Raw genomic sequence first — 18,679 nt, forward strand, 5'->3', positions numbered from 1 at the left:
CTATGCTGATTATTAATATTTTTATTGATTCTGGGTAAGATCCTCAAAGCTACAAATTATTATTCTAGACAAGTGCTTCTCAAAATTCTTCAACGTGCACATAAATCACTCGGAGGTTTTGTTAAAATGCAGATTTGATTCAATAAGTGTAATAGCCATGGAAATGCGCCATTCAAAGCTCTTGCTGCCATGAACATAACTGGCCAGAGGATTTCAGGTGTGGTGCTCTGAAATCCCATTTGCACTGAGGCCAAGCCTCTCACAAGCTGCCCTGAGTCAATGAAAAGGGATTAATATCCAGCATGCAGTTGACCCTCAAAAAACACGACTCTGAACTACACAGGTCCACTTACACAGGAATTTTTTTCAATAAAAGTTTATACTAAGTGTGTCAATCTTTCTTCTCTCCCCTTCCACCTTGTCTATATCTTCAGCCTCAGCCACCTCTGAAACAGCAAAACTAATCCATTCTCTTCCTCAGTCTATGCAATTGGAAGACAATTATGATGATCCGCTTCCACTTCATGAATAGTAAATATATTTTCCCTTCCTTATGTTTTTAAAAAATATTTCTTTTCTCTAGCTTATTTTATTGTTAAGAACATGGTATATAATATATATACAAAATAAGTATGAATCGACTGTTTATGTTATGTTCTGGTAAACAGTAGGCTCCAAGTCATTAAATTTTGAGGGAATAAAAAGTTATACACAGATTTTTGACTGGAGAGGGGGCTGGTGACTCTAATCCCTGCATTGTTCAAGGGTCAACTGTATATTAAAAACTCCTACAACTCAATTGCAAAAAAACGGAATAAACTAGATTTAAAAATAAGCAAAGGACTCGAATAGGCGTTTCTTCAAAGAAGACATACAAACATCCAATAGGTATATGAAAAGGTGCAAATCAGCAGGGAAATGGAAATCAAAACCACAATGAGATATCATCTCATACCTCCTAAGATGGACATTATTAAAAAAAAAAAGAGAAAATTACAAGTGTTGACAAGGATGTAGAGACATTGATAAAACTTGTGTACTGTTGTTGGGAATGTAATGTACCTTATGCTATCACAATCAATTTAGAGGTTCTTCAAAAAATTAAAAATAGAACTATCATATGAGCCAGCCATCCCACTTCTGGTTATTTATCCAAAAGAAATGAAAACAAAATCTCAAATAAATATTTGTACTTTTATGTTCATTGAAGTATTACTCACAATAGCCAAGAGGTAGAAATAATAGATATATGGACAAAGACAATGTAGTATTTAAATACAATGAATATTATTCAGCCTTAAAAAAGAATGAACCTTGAAGATATTATAAGTGAAATAAGCCAGTCACAGGAGGAAAACGAACTACATGATTCTACTTATATGAGGTATCTAGTCAAACTCACTGAAGCAGAAAGTAGAATGGTGGTTGCCAGGGCTGGGGAGAGGGGGAAAATGGGAAATTACTGTCTGATCAGTAAGAAATTTCAGTTATGGAAGATGAAAAAGTTCTAGAGATCTGTTGTACAATAATGTACACATACTTAATAGTGGTGTACATTAAAAAATTTGTGAAGAGGATAGATTTCTTTTTTCTTTTTTTTTTTATGAGGGTTTCTGGAAAATTTTATTCATACTTCTAAAAAACTGAAACCAGTACTGACTCTGATTAATCGCATCAGTTTGCATAGGTTATCCTTCACTTGCAACATTAAAGGTCCCATATTAGAAAGCAATACATAGGCATGGTGAAGTAAAGGGTGGGTTTTAATGTTTATTTACAGGAGGCTGCAAGATATGAAATTCCACATAGAAATAAGAAATGTAGCCAGAGGACAAGCTTCATACAGTATGTACAGTTGGAACTGTTCATGTATAGTTTCAGTGTAAAAAATGCTACAATAACAAACCACATTTAGAAAGAGTTCTTCGTAGAGAAACAGGAAGACAAAATACCAAAGATAGTACACAACAGATTTGTACCTCAGCTACATGATCTAAAAGTTAAAGGTCCCAGGAGTCCCATCCTGAACTTGGAAGGTATAGCCTTCAGAGGTAGTTTCTGGCACAACATTTTGATCTTCCTCTTCCTCTACAGAGAAATACTTCTCAATTAAGTTTAATGAAGCCTTATACACAGACTCATTTTCATGGTTTTGCAGAGCTTCAATTTTGTCTAAGCCTCCACATTCTTCAATCATTATACTAAGTTTCTCAGTTTCACCTAGTTTCTCAGCAGTCTGAAAGATATTTGAAATGGCATCCAGGATAACCAGAATAATCTTGGTATCTTTTGCAGTTAAGAGGTTCATCAACGGTTCTATTACGCCACAATGAAAAATGTACACAATCTGTTCAACTGTTCCACCACTGGTATAGTTGGTCACAGCCCATACAGCTTCTTTTTGTGTCTTAAAATCTGCCTTAGAAAGAACACTGACAAGGAATGGGACTAATCAGTGATTCACAACTTGCTGTATCTGGTCCTGACGGCCAGCTGTGATGTTTGACATTGTCCATGTAGCTTCCTTCTGAATGTTAGTTTTGGGGTTGGTGAGCAGTCTGGGAAAGATGGCAAGCGCTCCTGCATCGATCACAACCTGAGTCTGTTCATCTGTACCAGTGACAATATTCCCTATGGCTCGTAGGGCAGGAGTCACAATTGGCAATTCAGAAGCTCCTAAAAGCTTCACAAGTTGGGGCACAACTCCTGTTTTCATGACCATGACAATAAGGTAGAAAATAGCCCAGAAGTATCTGCTAATACTTCTGGATCATCATGATGCAGGAGCCGAACTAAGGTAGGAAGAATCTGCTCAACAGCATCTAACGGGGGTGCAGGATTCTTGTTGCAGCAAAGATTTGAAAGTGTCCAGGTAAGATTAAGTAAGTAACCACATGCCAAAGATGACATATCACGAACTGCAAGAAGAGCCAAGAGTGGGTCAACTGCACTGTACTTAATAATCAAGTCTCAGAACACTGAGCCATCAGCTGCAATGTTTCCTAGAGCCCATACAGCTTGTTCACTGATGTGAGCATGGGGAGATGCCAACAGAGAAGTGAATGCTGGGATGGCACCTCCATCTACCACAGCCTTGGTTTGTTCTGATGTCCCAGAAGCAATGTTAGTGAGTGCCCAAGCACATTCAAACTGAATGGGACTACAATCAGTTCTGCCCAAGAAGGACACAAATTTTGGAATCAAACCAGCCCAGATTATGTTGTCTATGGGGGGCTGTTTTTCTCTAGAAAGTAGTTTCCTGGCAGCTTGAGTAGCTTGGAGCTGATTTTCCACGTTGTTGCTATTTATGCCTTTGACAATGTCATCAACAGACAATTTACAGTGCCCTGGTTGTTGCGGTTTTCCTGCAGCGGAGAAGTAGCATCTTCAGGAAATGAGCTTACATTTCTCCTCTTCAGCATCTGATCATCCTTCTTAGCTTTCCTCAGCTCCACATTGACTTCTATTCTGCAACGCCTCATTTCTGTACTGTCTTTTCCCTTGTTCTTGAATCTGTTAAGACGGGCAGCTGTTGTACGTGCATTCTCATTGGTGGACATGGTTATGAGACAAAGGGAGAAAGCTGCGAAGCCGGCCCGGGCTTCCACAGGAGGCTTAAGTGGGGATCTGCGGCTGCAGGGAGGCTGCGCTACAAGCGACCACCTTGGCTCAGCTCAAAGACCATGTTGAAGAGGATAGATTTCATTATGTATTTTATTTTTTAACAATAATTTTTAAAAATGGAGAGGAGAAAAGAAGAGTTAAATGACTTTATTCAAGACTGGAGGAATCATGGTCCTATTACTTCCCATTAACAAATTCTGACCAACTTATTTAACCTCTCTTAGCCTGTTTCCACACATAAAATGAATTAATCAAAATATCTACCTGATAGAGTGTTCCACCTGACTGAGTTGTTCCAAGCGTTAAGGAAATTAATGTAAAGCACATGAGTATCTGACACACATGCTCAATTATAGTTAGTTCCTATTACTAATACTGATAATAATGAGTAGTAGTTGTACGTTAGAGGATGAAGAGAGATGAGTACCGTATGCACTGATGTCTATTAGCAATTCCTATGGATTAATTCAAAATACACACTCTAAGGTCCCAACACAGATTTAAAGAATTAAATCACGTTAAGAGTGGAGCCCAGGTTAGGTTGGTAATTGTGGTTTTTGCCATCACTTTCAGTAAAACAGAATAAGCCTACTTCCCAACTATCTACTCTTATGTCCTGATTATACTGTTGAAATTCTAAGGCTTTTGCATTCTGTTCATCACTTTGCTATTTCTGCAGAACATTAAATTAAGAGACAAGAAGAAAACAATGACATTTTTGATATAGATATAAGGAAAAATGAAGGAATTTATATTGATAGCCTCACTTCTGAGCATATGAAATAAGCTCCATCCATATTGAAGACAAGGGTTAAAAAAAGGGAAAATATTTAGAAATACCACTATGTAGAATGCAACTGAGACAAAGGTTAAAACCAAATGATCATAAAACAGTCCTGAAGGCCTAGCTAAGCCTGCTACCTTACTTTTAGTCAAACATATGTTTTAGCAATAAACTTGTATTTGGTGCCTAAAAGAGACTGTTTTTTTTTTGTTTTTGTTTTTGTTTTTGTTTTTTTAAATATCTATTCTGGGTTTTCAAACTACACAGTTCAATCTAAACACATATACATAAATACACATAATGATAAGACAAACAGGCAATTTTAAAATCACCTAACTTGATGCTGTTCAACATAACTTTCTGTGATGAAGAAAATGCACTATATCTGTTCTGTTCAACAGTGGTAGCTATTAGGGATATGTGACTATTGAGCACTTAAAATGTGAATAGTGAGACTGGGTAACTGAATTTTAATTAGTTTTAATTAATTTAAATTTAAATAGCCACATGTGGCTATTGACTTGCCTATTAGACAGGAGAGATGGAATTTATGCAGATGTTCTTAACCTGGGGTCAGTGGGCACTTGATTCAGAGACTAGGGTCTGGGGAGTTCAATGGGAAACTATATCAATACTGGGTGTATGCTAAGTTTTTTGGGGAAAAAAGTCTCTTGATTTAATATTAATAGATTCTTAAAGGGTTCTGGGGGTTTGCTCCCTCCCCCAAATTTTTATTTTTACATTCTCATTTTATTTCAAAAAGTCTATTTTAGGTGTTAAGCTTTATGGCATCTTTCATCATTTCATAGTTTCTAGGGAAGCCCATTTGTTCAGTTTATAAGCAAACATAAGCAATAGCAAAGATGAGATAGGTAGAGGTTGAGTGAGAATATTTGGCAACTATCCTACTGTAATATTAAAGCTATTAACATGTCCAACCTTTCTAGAAATACCCAGACATTTCTTATACATTCCTAAGGTATTATCCATCCATGAGATTCACCCATGATGGACTGGGAAATTGGTTATTTCCAAATTTATTCTTTTTGTTTAGAAAAACTCTTAATGAGTTCAGGAGCTAATGGATTCAGCAACAAATCAGTTGTTAGACCTGAGATGAAACTCTCTGTAGAAATGGCTTGATTTCCCATCCACATGATGGGCGAACTGCATGGTTAACAAGACAACGCTGATGAAGCTCCTTTCCCTATCATGCCAGCAAAGCACTGCAGAATCCAAGATTTTGACTGCTGCCCCATTTCCATGTGGCATTTCTTAGTTTCAAAACTACCAAATGATGAAAATGTGGTTAAACTTCCTTTCTCAAGCAACTTTGGTTAAAAAGTGGGAAACTAATGATGCAATGGTTAAATTTCTTGGCTATAGATTACGTATGTTTCTGGTTTATACATGACGCCTTCTTACCTTAATCAGTTTCGTAAAGAGGAATCAGTGCTGTCTACATTAATAATGCAACAGTAACAAGGATGTGGAAGCGGTAGCTTTTTGAAATGTCATAAATTCATTATATTTTAGAGAGAAATAAGTACTAGGAAGAGAAAATAAATGGATAAAAACAAATTGCTCTTTATTAATAAATTATTGATTTATTTGCAGATTTAAATCAGAAAAGATTTCTAGTGTTAAAAATATGCTTTGAAACATATATGGTTAAGTATATTCAGTTCTATGGAAATAGTTTCTATAACTCTACTGTTTATTGCCAATGAAATTTAGAATCTAAAAGGAAATGAAGGATGAAGGATCATACTATATGTTATATGCTTACTTTACATACTCTTTCACATCAAAGACATTTCATTATCTCTACTGCTTTTACTCTGCACTACTGAAGATACTTCAGAGCATTCAAATTAGACTACTTTGAGTTCCTACTTTCACAGGGCCAGGACTAGGGATGCTCTAAGCAGAATCCAAGGCTGGGTGTATATTGTGTTCTAAGAGGTGGCTACTAATGGGCACTAAATTCTCACTGTTATTTCCTTTTTACGAGTAGAAGCAGACATTAGGGATTTGGAAATATAAATGTAAAATGATGTTTCAATGGTAAAGGGGAAAATAAGCAAAAAAGATATGAAAATCCTAACCTTAGTTATGGTAAATTTAACTAAGCAGAATAACCTATTGCAAACAAGCTGGTGATCCTAACAAGAGTGTCAGCGTAACAAAAGACACTGGCTTTTTGGCAAGACCGAGGAAACAAAGTGACTGGTGAGTGCTTTTATTTATTCAATTCTGTAGAGGAAAAGATAGAAAAGAAGGGAAGGTAAACTCTGACACAGATAGACTTGATTGGTTATTGGCCTGTCTTATACTTTCTAAATAAGTATTGCCCTAATTTAATTCATTTGATTTGACAGAGAATTACTTTGGAAATAGTAGTCTAGTTAATACTTTAATGAAATGAGTGGGCACCTAGAAAATTGTAAATTATCTATCTGATGCCCTATATTATAATTAATGTTTTTAATAGAAGCATAAATTTCTGAGTTATGGGGATAAGATTATCTTTATTTAGAAAATTAAGCACTGTGACACATTTTTATTTTAGTGTTAGATGTCTTAATTCATTAACATGACCAATATTTTAATATAATAAATAGTTTTGTTTTCATGGAACAGGTAAAGAATGATTTTTTTTAGGGATTTAAAAGTTAATAAAGTCAGGGTGCTGTGGCTCATGCCTCTAATTACAGCATGTTGAAAGGCTGATGCAAGAGGATCGCTTGAGCCCAGGAGTTCAAGATTGGCCTGGGCAACATGGCAAGACACAGTCTTTACAAAAAATAAAAAATTAGCTGGACATGGTGGCACACACCTGTGGTCACAGCTACTTGGGAGGCTGAGGTGGGAGGACTGCTTGGGCCCAGAAGATTGAGGCTGCCGTGAGCTCTGATTGTGCCACTGCACTCCAGCCTGGGTGACAGAGCAAAACTCTATCTCATAAAACAGATGCAAAATGAAAATTAATAAAAAAACTTTTGAAAGCACCATATAACCACTGATTTAAATTCTCATTTTTGAACATGTGAATTTCTCAACCTTTTCAAACAATACATATATATTTCTCATACTACATATAGGTATATATAATTGCTATAAAGCAACACTCAATGACTTGAAAAGAAAAACTAATAAATTGCCTTTTGGTTCTAGTATATGAGATAGAAACTTTCTTAAAGTTAGGCAAGTCTTAGTTGATACTCATTTTATCACAATTTTATGAACTTATTTCCCTACAAAGTAATTCTCCCTTCTAGTCTACTTTCAGGTAAAAGGCTGTGCTAGATACTGAGGAGTGAGCAATCAAAGAAATAGAGTTACCGTATCCTCAAAGAACCCACATCTTTTTTTTTTTTTTTTTTTTTTTTTTTTTGAGACGAAGCCTCGCTCTGTTGCCCTAGGCTGGAGTGCAGAAAAACCCACATCTTTTCTACCAGAGAGGCTGGTCATGTTCACAGACACAAGTAACACAACTTTAGAATGTCAGGGAGCAAGATCGTCAAATAGAAACTTTTACCGGTAATCCTCCTGGCAGGAACACCAAACTGAAAAACTATTCACCCAAAAAAATGCACCTTCATAAGAACCAAAAATCAGGTGAGCAATCACAGTACCAGTTTTAACTTCATATCCCTGAAAGAGGCACTGAAGAGGGGAGGAAAGACAGTCTTGAATTGATAAGTCACCCTTCCTCCATCCCCAAGCAGCGGCCATGTAGCCTGTAGAGAGAATCCATATGTTTGGTCGGGGACAGTGCAGTGATTGTGAGACTTTGCAGTGTAACTCAGTGTTGCCCTGTTACAGCTGAAAGCAACACCAGGTAGAACTCGGCAGGTGCACACGGAGGCAGCATTTAGACCACCCCTAGTCAGAGGGGAATCACCCACCCCAGCAGTCACAACTTGAGTTCCAGCAAGCCACAGGCTAAGGTGCACTTAGGTCCCAAATAAATTTGAAAGGCACCAGGCCACAAGGACTGCCAGTGGATGTGGGGTACATGTGACCCAGTGAGACATCAGCCAAGGTGTCTAAGGGAGTGCTTGTGCCACCCCTCCCTAGACCCCAGGCAGCATAGCTCGCAGCTCTGGAGATGCTCTCCCTTCATTTGAGTAGAGCAGAGGGGACAGTAAAGAGGACTTTGCCTTGCAACTTAGATACCAGCTCATCCACAGTACACAGGTAACGGGCAGAGTCCTGAGGACCCCATTCCTGGCCCCAGCTCTGGAACCACATTTCTAAACATACCCTGGGCCAGAATAGAATTCACTGCCCTGGGGGGAAGGACCTAGTCTTGGCAGAATTCAGGTGACTAAATAATAATTAGCAGCAGTACCCAGGAAATACTTGCTGTGGGCGTTGGGTGAGACTCAGAGATGTGCGAGCCGTAGGTGTGACCCAGCACATTCCCAACTGTGGTGGCTATAGAAGAGACTCTTTCTGCTGGAGAAAAGGAGAGGGAAGAAGAGCAAAGGGGATCTGGTCTTGTAGTTTAGGTACCAGCCACAGTGGAGTAGAGCACCAAGCAGACTCTAGGGTCCTTCATTCCAGGCCTTGGCTCTTGGACAACATTTCTGGACCTGCCTTGGACCAGCAGGGAGCCTGCTGCCCTGAAGAGAGAGTCCCAGGCCGGACAGCATTCACCACAAGCTGGCTGAAGCGCCCTTGGGCCTTGAGTGAACATAGGTGGTAGCCAGACAGTACTTGCCACAGGTCTGCAGTGGTGGTGGCCATAGGGACAGACTTCTCTGCTTTTGGAAAAGGTAGGAAAGGTGTTGTCTTGTGGCTTGGGTACTAGCTCAGTCACAGTAGAATAGAGCAGTAGACAGATTCCTACAGTTTCTGACTCTAGGTCCTGGGTCCTAGATGGCACCTTTGGACCCACCCAAGGGTGAGGGGAATTCGCCATCCTCAAACCAAGAAACAAATCCATACATCTATAGTGAAATCACTTTTGACAAAGGTTTTAAGAACATACACTGGAAAAGAACAGTCGTCTCTTCAATAAATGGTGCTGGGAAAACTGTATATCTATATGTAGAAGAATAAAACAAGGCCCCATCTCTTGCTATATACAAAAATCATATTAAAATTGATTAAAGATTTAAATCTAATACTTCAAAGATGGAAACTATTAAAAGAAAAACACTGGGAAACTCTCCAGGACACTGGACTAGGCAAAGATTTCTTAAGTAATAAATACCTTATAAGCACAGGTAGCCAAAGCAAAAATGAACAAATAGAATCTCATAAAGTTCAGAAGCTTCTGTACAGCAAAGGAAACAATAAATAAAGTGAAGAAAGAACTCACAGAATGGGAGAAAATATTGGTGAAGTATCCATCTGACAAGGGATTAATAACCAAAATATAATCAGCTCAAACAACTCTATAAGAAAAAAAAAATCTAATGATCTGATTTTAAAATGGGCAAAAGATCTGAATAGGCATTTCTCAAAAGAAGACATACAAATGGCAAACAGGCATATGAAAAGGTGTTCAACATCACTGATCATCAGAGAAATGCAAATCAAAACTGTAATTAATGGCATCTCACCCCAGTTAAAATGGCTTTCATCTAAAAGACAGAAAATAATAAATGCTGGTGAAAATGCGGAGAAAAGGGAACCCTCATACAATGTTGGTGGTAACATAAATTAGTACAGCCAGTATGGAGAACAGTATGAAGCTTTCTCAAAAAATCAAAAATAGAACTACCATGTGATCCAGCAATCCCACTGCTAAGTATTTACCCAAAAGAAAGTAACTCAGTATATTGAAGAGATATCTGCATTTCTGTTTGTTGCAGCACTGCTCACAATAGCCAAAATTTGGAGGCGACCTAAGTGTCCATCAGTGCAGGAATAAAGAAATAGTACTCCACTCTGCCATACAAACAGAATGAGATCTTGTCATTTGCAACAACATGGATGGAACTGGAGCTTATTATGTTAAGTGAAATGAGGTGGAAAAAGAATGACAAACTTTGCATGTTCTCACTTATTTGTGGGAACTAAAAATTAAAACAACTGAGGTCATGGAGATAGAACGTAGGATAGTTACCGAAGGCTGGGTAGTAGGGGGCAGGAGGAAGGGAGTATGGCCAATGGGTATAACTACACGTAGTTAAATTGAATAAATAAGATCTAGTATTTCATAGTGCAACAAAGTGACTACCCTCTATAATAATGTATTCTACATTTAAAAAAATCACTAAAAGAATAAAATTAGAATGTTTGTAAGACAAATAAAGGATAAATGCTTGAGGTAATGGATATTCCATTTATCCTAGTGTGATTATTATGCATTATATGTATCAAAATATCTCATTTATTCCATAAACACATACACCTAGTATGTATCCACAAACACTTCTTTAAAGTTAAAGAAAAAAGAACATCAGAAGCATCAGGGGAGAAAAAAGAACAAAGTATAATTTTAAGATAAATCACTAGATTAATTTCCTCTAGTTCCAATTGCATGCCTGCCTGCTAAGGCAGGCGGTTTGGCCTTACTTTGAGGCATTTCATAAGTCCTTTTTCTTCAAGTTACTTAGACCCACCAGAATTTGGGCTGCTTTTAGAAAATATAGTTATAAGCAGTCTTTCAAAGTTCCTGCAAGACACCTGAGATTCAGTCTTGTTCAGGACATTTAAAAAATATAATCCTCCAATTTATTTGTCTACTGACAATACTGTTAAGTTCTCAGTGACATTAAGTATCATAAATCCCATCTCTATGATGTAATAGAATCCTCTACAAATATGTGACCACATCAGAAAAATCACTTGACTTCACAGAGGAAGGCTGAGGGAATAAAATGATGTTGGACAATAAAACAAGACACAACAGATTTTATTCCTAGTATTTCGGATAAGTAATAAATTTCCTGTTTTACATAACAATCACAAAAATAAATCCAAAAAGTGATATAAATCTCTGAGAGAATATGTGGTCTAGTTTACATCAATGGTACATGTTGCAAATTACTCATAAAAATTAACAATGAATTATGCCAGCAGTTAATCTGATTAGCACTGGCTTCTATGGAATGTCTAAATGGAACTTGACTGAAAATGACATCCTAATGAATACCATTATTTTTATTTTCAGGCAACAATTCTCAATCCTAACAGTACACATGAATCAACCTGGGAGCTTTGGGAATACACTGATGCTTTTTACACAGTGATTCTAATGTAATTTCTTGATGGTATGTTTTGTATTTTATTTTTTTTACTTTATCTTATTTTGTTTTTTACTACTCCCAACTGCTTAAACAGAGATATGCTTTACGTGAAGGCACAAACCAAAGTTCTAATAAAAACCTGATATGATCAATTTTATGACTTTATAAGTTAGCATAAGAAGATAAACACTATGTAGAGTAAGAGTTAAAAATGGTTTCTGTTTTTTAGGAAAATATATTACCTTTTCTATAGGTTTTGGAAGAAGATATATTTTGTGACAGATATTATACTTTGTAGATAGCTGATGAAAAAAGAAATGACTATGAAATGTAATTAGACTACAGTCTTTATTAATATATATTCCTTTGAATCTGCTCATATATATTTACTAAATTGAAGAAAAATGTCAGAATAAAAGTTGTTTTGGTTCATATTTATTTTTTCCAGCACAATAATGGTTTTAATCAATCCATGCCAAGGTTTCTCATTATTAAAAGCAAGCCTGAGCAATACATAAAGATCTTTAATACAACTCCTGAAAATTCTGAGTCCTTCCTTACAGCAAATAGGAACATTTTCAAGAAAGCCACAAATGAGGATTAAGATCCCTCAAAGGCATTTCTTCCTGGGTTTTAAAAACGCCTAATAGAGGTCTATACCCAGGGTTAGGTATTTAATTTTGATAAAACTAACCTCAATTAGACATAAGTGCCCCCAAGGACCTCCATTTTGAAGAAGGAAGCATGAATCTTAGAATTCAAGGATGCAAAGAATCAACTAGACTATGATTCTGGATGCAAATCCAGTGGAGAATTAACCATGTTACTCTTTTTGTTGGGATGACTTAACTGGACTGATTCTGGATGCAAATCCAGTGGCGATTTAAACGTGTTTCTCTTTTTATTAGGATTGCTCTGGTTACAAAGTTACATTGATATTGAATAGTCTGTCCCTAGCACTCTTCCCCCATATGATCGCTACTTTCTTATTGTGTGATTTTGTAGAATGCAAAGTTTTTCAACAACACAAATATGGTATTAGAGTAGAAGTACCTGAATATAACAAAGTTTTGTTTTTTTTTTTAAAGCCAGGGGAAAGTGCGAACGCAGTCCCCCACTACCACAAATTATGCAGTCAAGTTTCCCACATTTGGGGAAATCACAGGGGTCAGCACATCTGGAGTGCAATGGATAAGCCTCGCCCTGGGAAAACCACCTTCGTGATCATGGTACCCCCCCTGCCAGGTAAATATTACGAAGTATTTTTAAGGTAGAATTATACACTGGGACAGAAAAGGGTATCTGCTGGCCAAGCTTGATCAGCTCAGCTTCTAGACTTTGATAAACCCTTGATAAAGAGGGTGGGATTAGGAAATAGAGGCATCTCGAATGTTGAAAAAGTGCTCTGGTACAGTATATCATAGCTTACAGCTAGGAAGGACCTAGAATTTAGAGACAAGAAAGCTGTGACCCAAAACCTTTTTTCTACCAAGACTTCCTCCTTAGTGAAGTGCTACAAGTCTTCTTGCATATGCCAACGTCCACTATGATAAATGATTGGCTATCTTAACTGTTTTTGTATCAAGTTAACAACCAACTCAACAATGAGGCTTTGTAACTCCCGGATATAGTTCTAGTGTTTTGTTCCTGCAAAACAGTAAGAAAGTAGTGTTTTGTTTACCAAAACATGCTTTACTACAAATTGTACTGGAATAATTTATTCCCCACAAAATCCAGACACATAAATGACATAGAGTGAGATAAACATATTAAATGGAGAAAGGTAACACAGTATCACTCAAGATTCCCAGTCTTATGATTTGGGGTACTAATTCATGGGAAAAAAAGACACTGATATCAAAGGTATGTAGAGTGTTTTATATTCAGCAAATTGTAAAAAAAGAAAATCTATTGTATCTTAAAATTCAATTTGACAACACATCCTAGGAATAAGATCATGAACTCATTCAAGGTCTTGCCACTCATTGTCCATATACTTCTATACTAATGACTAACAAGAGGCAATTATATTTGAATACTAACAAATCAAGGTGTATCAGTCAGGTATTGTCATATTAACACCATATAACAAACAGCTCCAACACACAGAAGCCTAAAACAATAAGTAGTTGTTCAGCTTACACTTCTGTGAGTTGTCTGCGTGATGTAGAAATGCAGAGTCTTAAACGTGGAGAAACTTCTCAAACAGTCTAAAATAAAATACCCAATTGTTTATCTGAAGTTATTAAGTGGCAATCAATGAAAGCAAGGCAGATGTTTATACAAGCCACATAAAACAGATTATCAGTAATCTTGAAAAAACCAAGAGTAAATTAAAATAAGCCAGCCAAAGAACAATTATATGCATTGAAAAAACACCATGGTTTGGGTATATGTTACTTTGATCCAGAGGTATGTAGTTATGATTCTTAAAAATTTTCTACTTTGTGCTTTTAGTTTTAAATATGCAAAAAAAAAAAAAATTCAGGAACAATATCTATACCCTTTTCTTTTGTACTTCTTGTGTTATTAAATCATTCCAAATTTCTGTTTACCAAATGATCCTATGTAGGATAATGATCTACTGTTTACTAAATGATCTCATATGGGAACAGGAAAAGACAAAAAGCAACACAGTGTAGTTCTTAAGGAAGATACAGTTAATACTAATTAGGAATTCCAAGCTACTGAGAAAAACTGTTCTTTACCTGATCGTAAGTCCTATTCTAATCAAACAAATTAAAAAAAGAAAAAAAGAACCAACCAAACAATTAAGTCCTAAGGCTTTCCAGTTCAAAAACTGATTCAAAATAATCACTAAGCTGTGTTTTGTGTGCTTGCATGTGCACACAGGCATATGGTATATTTTCCCCCTAAATCTAAAATGAGCTTTTCTTTCCTGAAGGTCAACTTTACTTCCTTTCCATTTCTGTACTTTCACACAGAGTCACTTTCTCTGGTCACCAGGTGAAAAGCTGTCTCTCACTGAGGTATCTTCCTTGACGGATTTGATTTATAGGAAAATTAAATTCACTTTCATGGCAAATTGTCATGAGGTACCTTTGACTTTCTAGAAAAGGCACACAAAATTATTCCGATTCATTTGAATGGGACTTAACTGGGCCAGAGTTAACAAAAATGCATAGCTGTCCCTATGAAAGAAAAGGGTTAGTTCCTGATGCTTGAGAATTTCATTCACCTGTGGGAACATCCAGGGAAATCTTGGTGAAGGTGTTGGCTGGGGCAGGCTACCTACCACCTCTGCTATTTTGAAAGGTCAGTGGGCTCACATCCCCCTTCTGGAAAAAGGAAATGTCAATACTAGAGAAAACTTTGTTTCCCTCCGTGCCTCTCAGGTCTGAAGCTCAGACCTTCTACTATTTTCCTAGTCAGCCAATATCCCCTATCAATGAAAGGCACATTAACAAAAACAAATGGATAAAAAGGGGAAAGAGAAAAAACCGAAAGGGACTTTTAGAAGTAGGCAAGAGAAAAAAGAACAAAAAAAGGCAGCAAAAGCTAATCACATGTTGGCAATTATTAAAGGGTTGTTCACTGTCCTTTTTGTATTTCCTCTTTATTCTCCAATCTTTTCTCATTCTCAACTCTGATTTTATACAGCCTAAAGCATTTATAAAATAATACCTTTCAAATAAAATATGATACTTTTCAGTAAGATAACTAAAGTTAAAACATATTAGAAAAAATGTTTGATTGCTGAAACTGATAAAGATGAGATCAGCACTGAAAGATACTAGCTTTACCAAATCCCAGCAGTCCACTAATTATTGATCATATATGACAGCAACCGAATGAAATACAGAAATATAAAATAAGATATTTGGGTTGTATAAAATAGGTTAAGTGAACAATAATTCTATTTAACATATCCAATATACTTAAGAATAGTTTAAGAGACTACGGTCAGAGTCTTTCAGAGCAGAAAGATGCTTTGCTCTGACTCTCACTGCAAGCTGCCATTTCTGCTGTATTCTAAACCAGTGATTCACAATCACTGGGAGAGGATATTGTCACAATAATTTGGGAAGCATTGTTACCTCCCCCCTCCTACCTTCCTATGAAAACCATTGGAAAGAATGAACACTTACTCAAAAAGGAATAAAGAATAGAAAGTTTATGAATATCAAAGAGATGATTCCTACAATTATTAGAATATATGCATTTTTTGATGCATTTAGGCATTATTTATGAACTTTAGGAATTACTTATTTAAAATTTAACATTTATGTCACACTGATAGTTCTGCAAAGGAAGACCCAGAACTATAAATAGCCCAGGGACATTTTGAAATGGAAAAAACCACAACATTCCTGGCATTACCAGTTTTTGGTGAAGCAATTGTTTTAGTAGCACAGTAAAACTTTAAAGGTTTCAATAAGGTTTTCTGTGCTCCACATACCTAAATTTTATAATTATTTTCAAAAGTCAGTTTGGTTGTTATGATATACTGGTGAGGTCTTCAAGTATCTTATCTGAAATCTCAAAAGCTATTGTAGCTCTTACCCCACTGTCAAAAAAAAAAAAGTCTTCATTTTTTGGTTTTTGAATTTTTGTCTAGTAATAACCCTGGACCAATGTTAGTAACCAGATGGCCAGAGAGTAACTACATAGCAATCTTAATAATTAAAAAGTAGGCCAGGCACTGTGGCTCATGCCTGCAATCCCAGCACTCTGGGAGGAAGGGGTGGATGGATTGCTTGAGCCAGGAGTTTGAGACCAGCCTGACCAAAATGACGAAACCCTGTCTCTACTAAAAATACAAAAATTAGCTGGGCGTGCTAGAGGGTGCCTGTAATCCTAGCTACGCAGGAGGCTGAGGCAGGAGAATCTCTTGAACCTGGAAGGTGGGGAGGTTGCAGTGAGTCGAGATAGTGCCACTACACTCCAGCCTGGGTGACAGAGTGAGTGAGACTGTCTCAAAAAAAAAAAAAAGAAAGAAAAAAAGAATTAAAAAGTAAATATAGAAATGTTACTCACAGTTCCTTCTCCCTGCGGTAAGGTGAAAATACTACTCTTCACAGCTTCTATTTGTCCTTATCAAAGCAAAGCAGAGCCAACAAAGTATCTGCTTTCAATAGCTTCTTATTGGACCCTTCCTTCTCCAAACACTGACCCTTCTTTTCTACAGAGGGGCACCCAGTACTGTTCTGGGTCTTTTACCATCTCCTCTTATTCAAAATGAAAGGAACAACCTTCTGTACTTCTTGGTTGACCAAGGCAATACTTTGATTAAAACCCTTACTAAACTATTTTGACTAAGCCTTATAGTGTTTTGACAAAATTTTCCGAATAAAAAAACTGAATGTATTGTTCACTGTAAAACTTTCAAGCCAAGTGAAATGAAAGACTACCCATAATCTCACCATTCAGAAATAACCACCATTAACATTATGATGATTTTTCTTTGTATACAGGCATACTTCGCTTTATTGTGCTTTTCACAAATTGAAGGTTTGTGGCAACCCTGCACAGAGCAAGTCTACTGGTGACATTTTTCCACAAAAGAACATGCTCACTTTGTAACTCTGCGTCAAATTTTGGTAATTTTGGTGACATTTCAAACTTTTTCATATTATTCTATCTGTTATGGTGATCTGTGATTGGTGATAGCTGATGTTCCTAATTGTTATGTAATCATTTTGGGGATTGCGTCCATGTAAGATGGTGAACTTTAAGATAAACCTGTGTGTTCTTACTGCTCCACGAACCTGCCATTCTCCTCTTTCTCCTCCCTATTCCCTGAGACACAGTGATATTCAAATTAGGGCAATGAATAATCCTACAATGGCCTTTAAGTACTCAAGTGAAGAGTAGCAAGTCTCACTTTAAATCAAAAGCTAGAAATGATTAAACTTAGTGGGGAAGGGATGTGCTTTAAATTATTTCATAGGATTTGAAAGGTGCAAGAGAGACAGATGTCAAAAATGTGACCAGAGGGGAAGATTGGTCTGGGGTAACTTGCTATGTCATAACAATGTTTGGACTTTATAAAGTATTTCACCTTTTCCCAAAGAGTGGTTAGGACCAGAATTATTCAGGGCAAGACCTAATTACCGTAACAAAATTCTAGGGGTAGAGCCCACAGCAGAATCCCAAGGTGGAGAAGTAGAATTTTTAGGTCAAAGAGTATGTACATTCTAATATGGTTTACTTATATATTATGTTGTGGCTAAAGAAAGTTTGGGCATTAGCATTTAGGAGTTGCATTCTATGCAAAAGTGTAAGCCAGGGCAATGGGTTTTGAATATTAGTGTACATAAACCAATGGATTGGCAATGTACGTAATTCACTGGCTTATGCACACTAATATTCAAAACCCCTCCCCTGGCCTACAGTCTTGCCTAGAAAAGGTTGCTGTGGCTCCCAGGGGCTGGCACCCTCTTAGTCATTTTCAACCTTTGTTTGAAATTCCAAGATACATTTTATGTTTTCTAAGTCGCTGTTTTCATTTATATTGCTCAACCTTTTACAACTGAAACTATGTTTCCAGAGGTGAAGATTCTGACAGAGAATTTATCCTTTTGAACAGAGGCAGCTCTGAAGAGCAGGGCCTGAACTTTCATGAAGCCGGAGTACCAAAGAAACTGGCCACAAAAATGTGTATATGTATATATCCATTTCTCAGGAGATAGTGTTCACAGCTTTCACAGGTTCTCACAGAGATGTGTGATGCTCATAAAAGCTTAACAAAACCAAACACACAAAAAGCCCACTGGCACAGAAAGCAAATGATTATCTACTTACAACTGAGACAAATACTGCAGAAAATGCTGACATTGCAGAGCTGTGTATTAACTACACAAACAAATGCAAATGAACAGCGTGTACTGTGTAACTCTGAGGAGTGAGACAAATTTGAGAGGTCACGCTGCCCAGTGTGATGATCTGGAGCTCCAAAAGCTGGGACTTTCATAATTGAGGGACTTGACTCTCTTTAAGATAAGATTGATAAAGAAGATGGCCTGTTTCTATTAGGCATTATGCTAGGAAGTTTACATGTAGACTCTGATTTAATTATCAGAAATGTCCTGTGAGGAAGGCT

At 36.9% G+C, this 18,679-nt stretch overlaps 1 protein-coding gene, 1 non-coding gene and 1 pseudogene across 4 annotated transcripts in view; all 3 read right to left on the reverse strand.

The window, feature by feature from the left end:
- The window catches only part of ZNF277 (zinc finger protein 277), a 138,227-nt gene that overhangs the window by 64,245 nt on the left and 55,303 nt on the right, over positions 1–18,679 (reverse strand). The window lies entirely within an intron of this gene.
- Positions 1–18,679, reverse strand: part of LOC141580060 (importin subunit alpha-1 pseudogene) — a 53,404-nt pseudogene that overhangs the window by 6,488 nt on the left and 28,237 nt on the right.
- LOC120365526 (U1 spliceosomal RNA) lies at positions 12,706–12,869 on the reverse strand. The gene has a single exon (XR_005580445.2). It is a non-coding gene; the product is annotated as a U1 spliceosomal RNA (small nuclear RNA).

This window comes from Saimiri boliviensis, chromosome 10, assembly GCF_048565385.1.
Source record: "Saimiri boliviensis isolate mSaiBol1 chromosome 10, mSaiBol1.pri, whole genome shotgun sequence".
In the NCBI taxonomy this organism is placed as follows: domain Eukaryota; kingdom Metazoa; phylum Chordata; class Mammalia; order Primates; family Cebidae; genus Saimiri; species Saimiri boliviensis.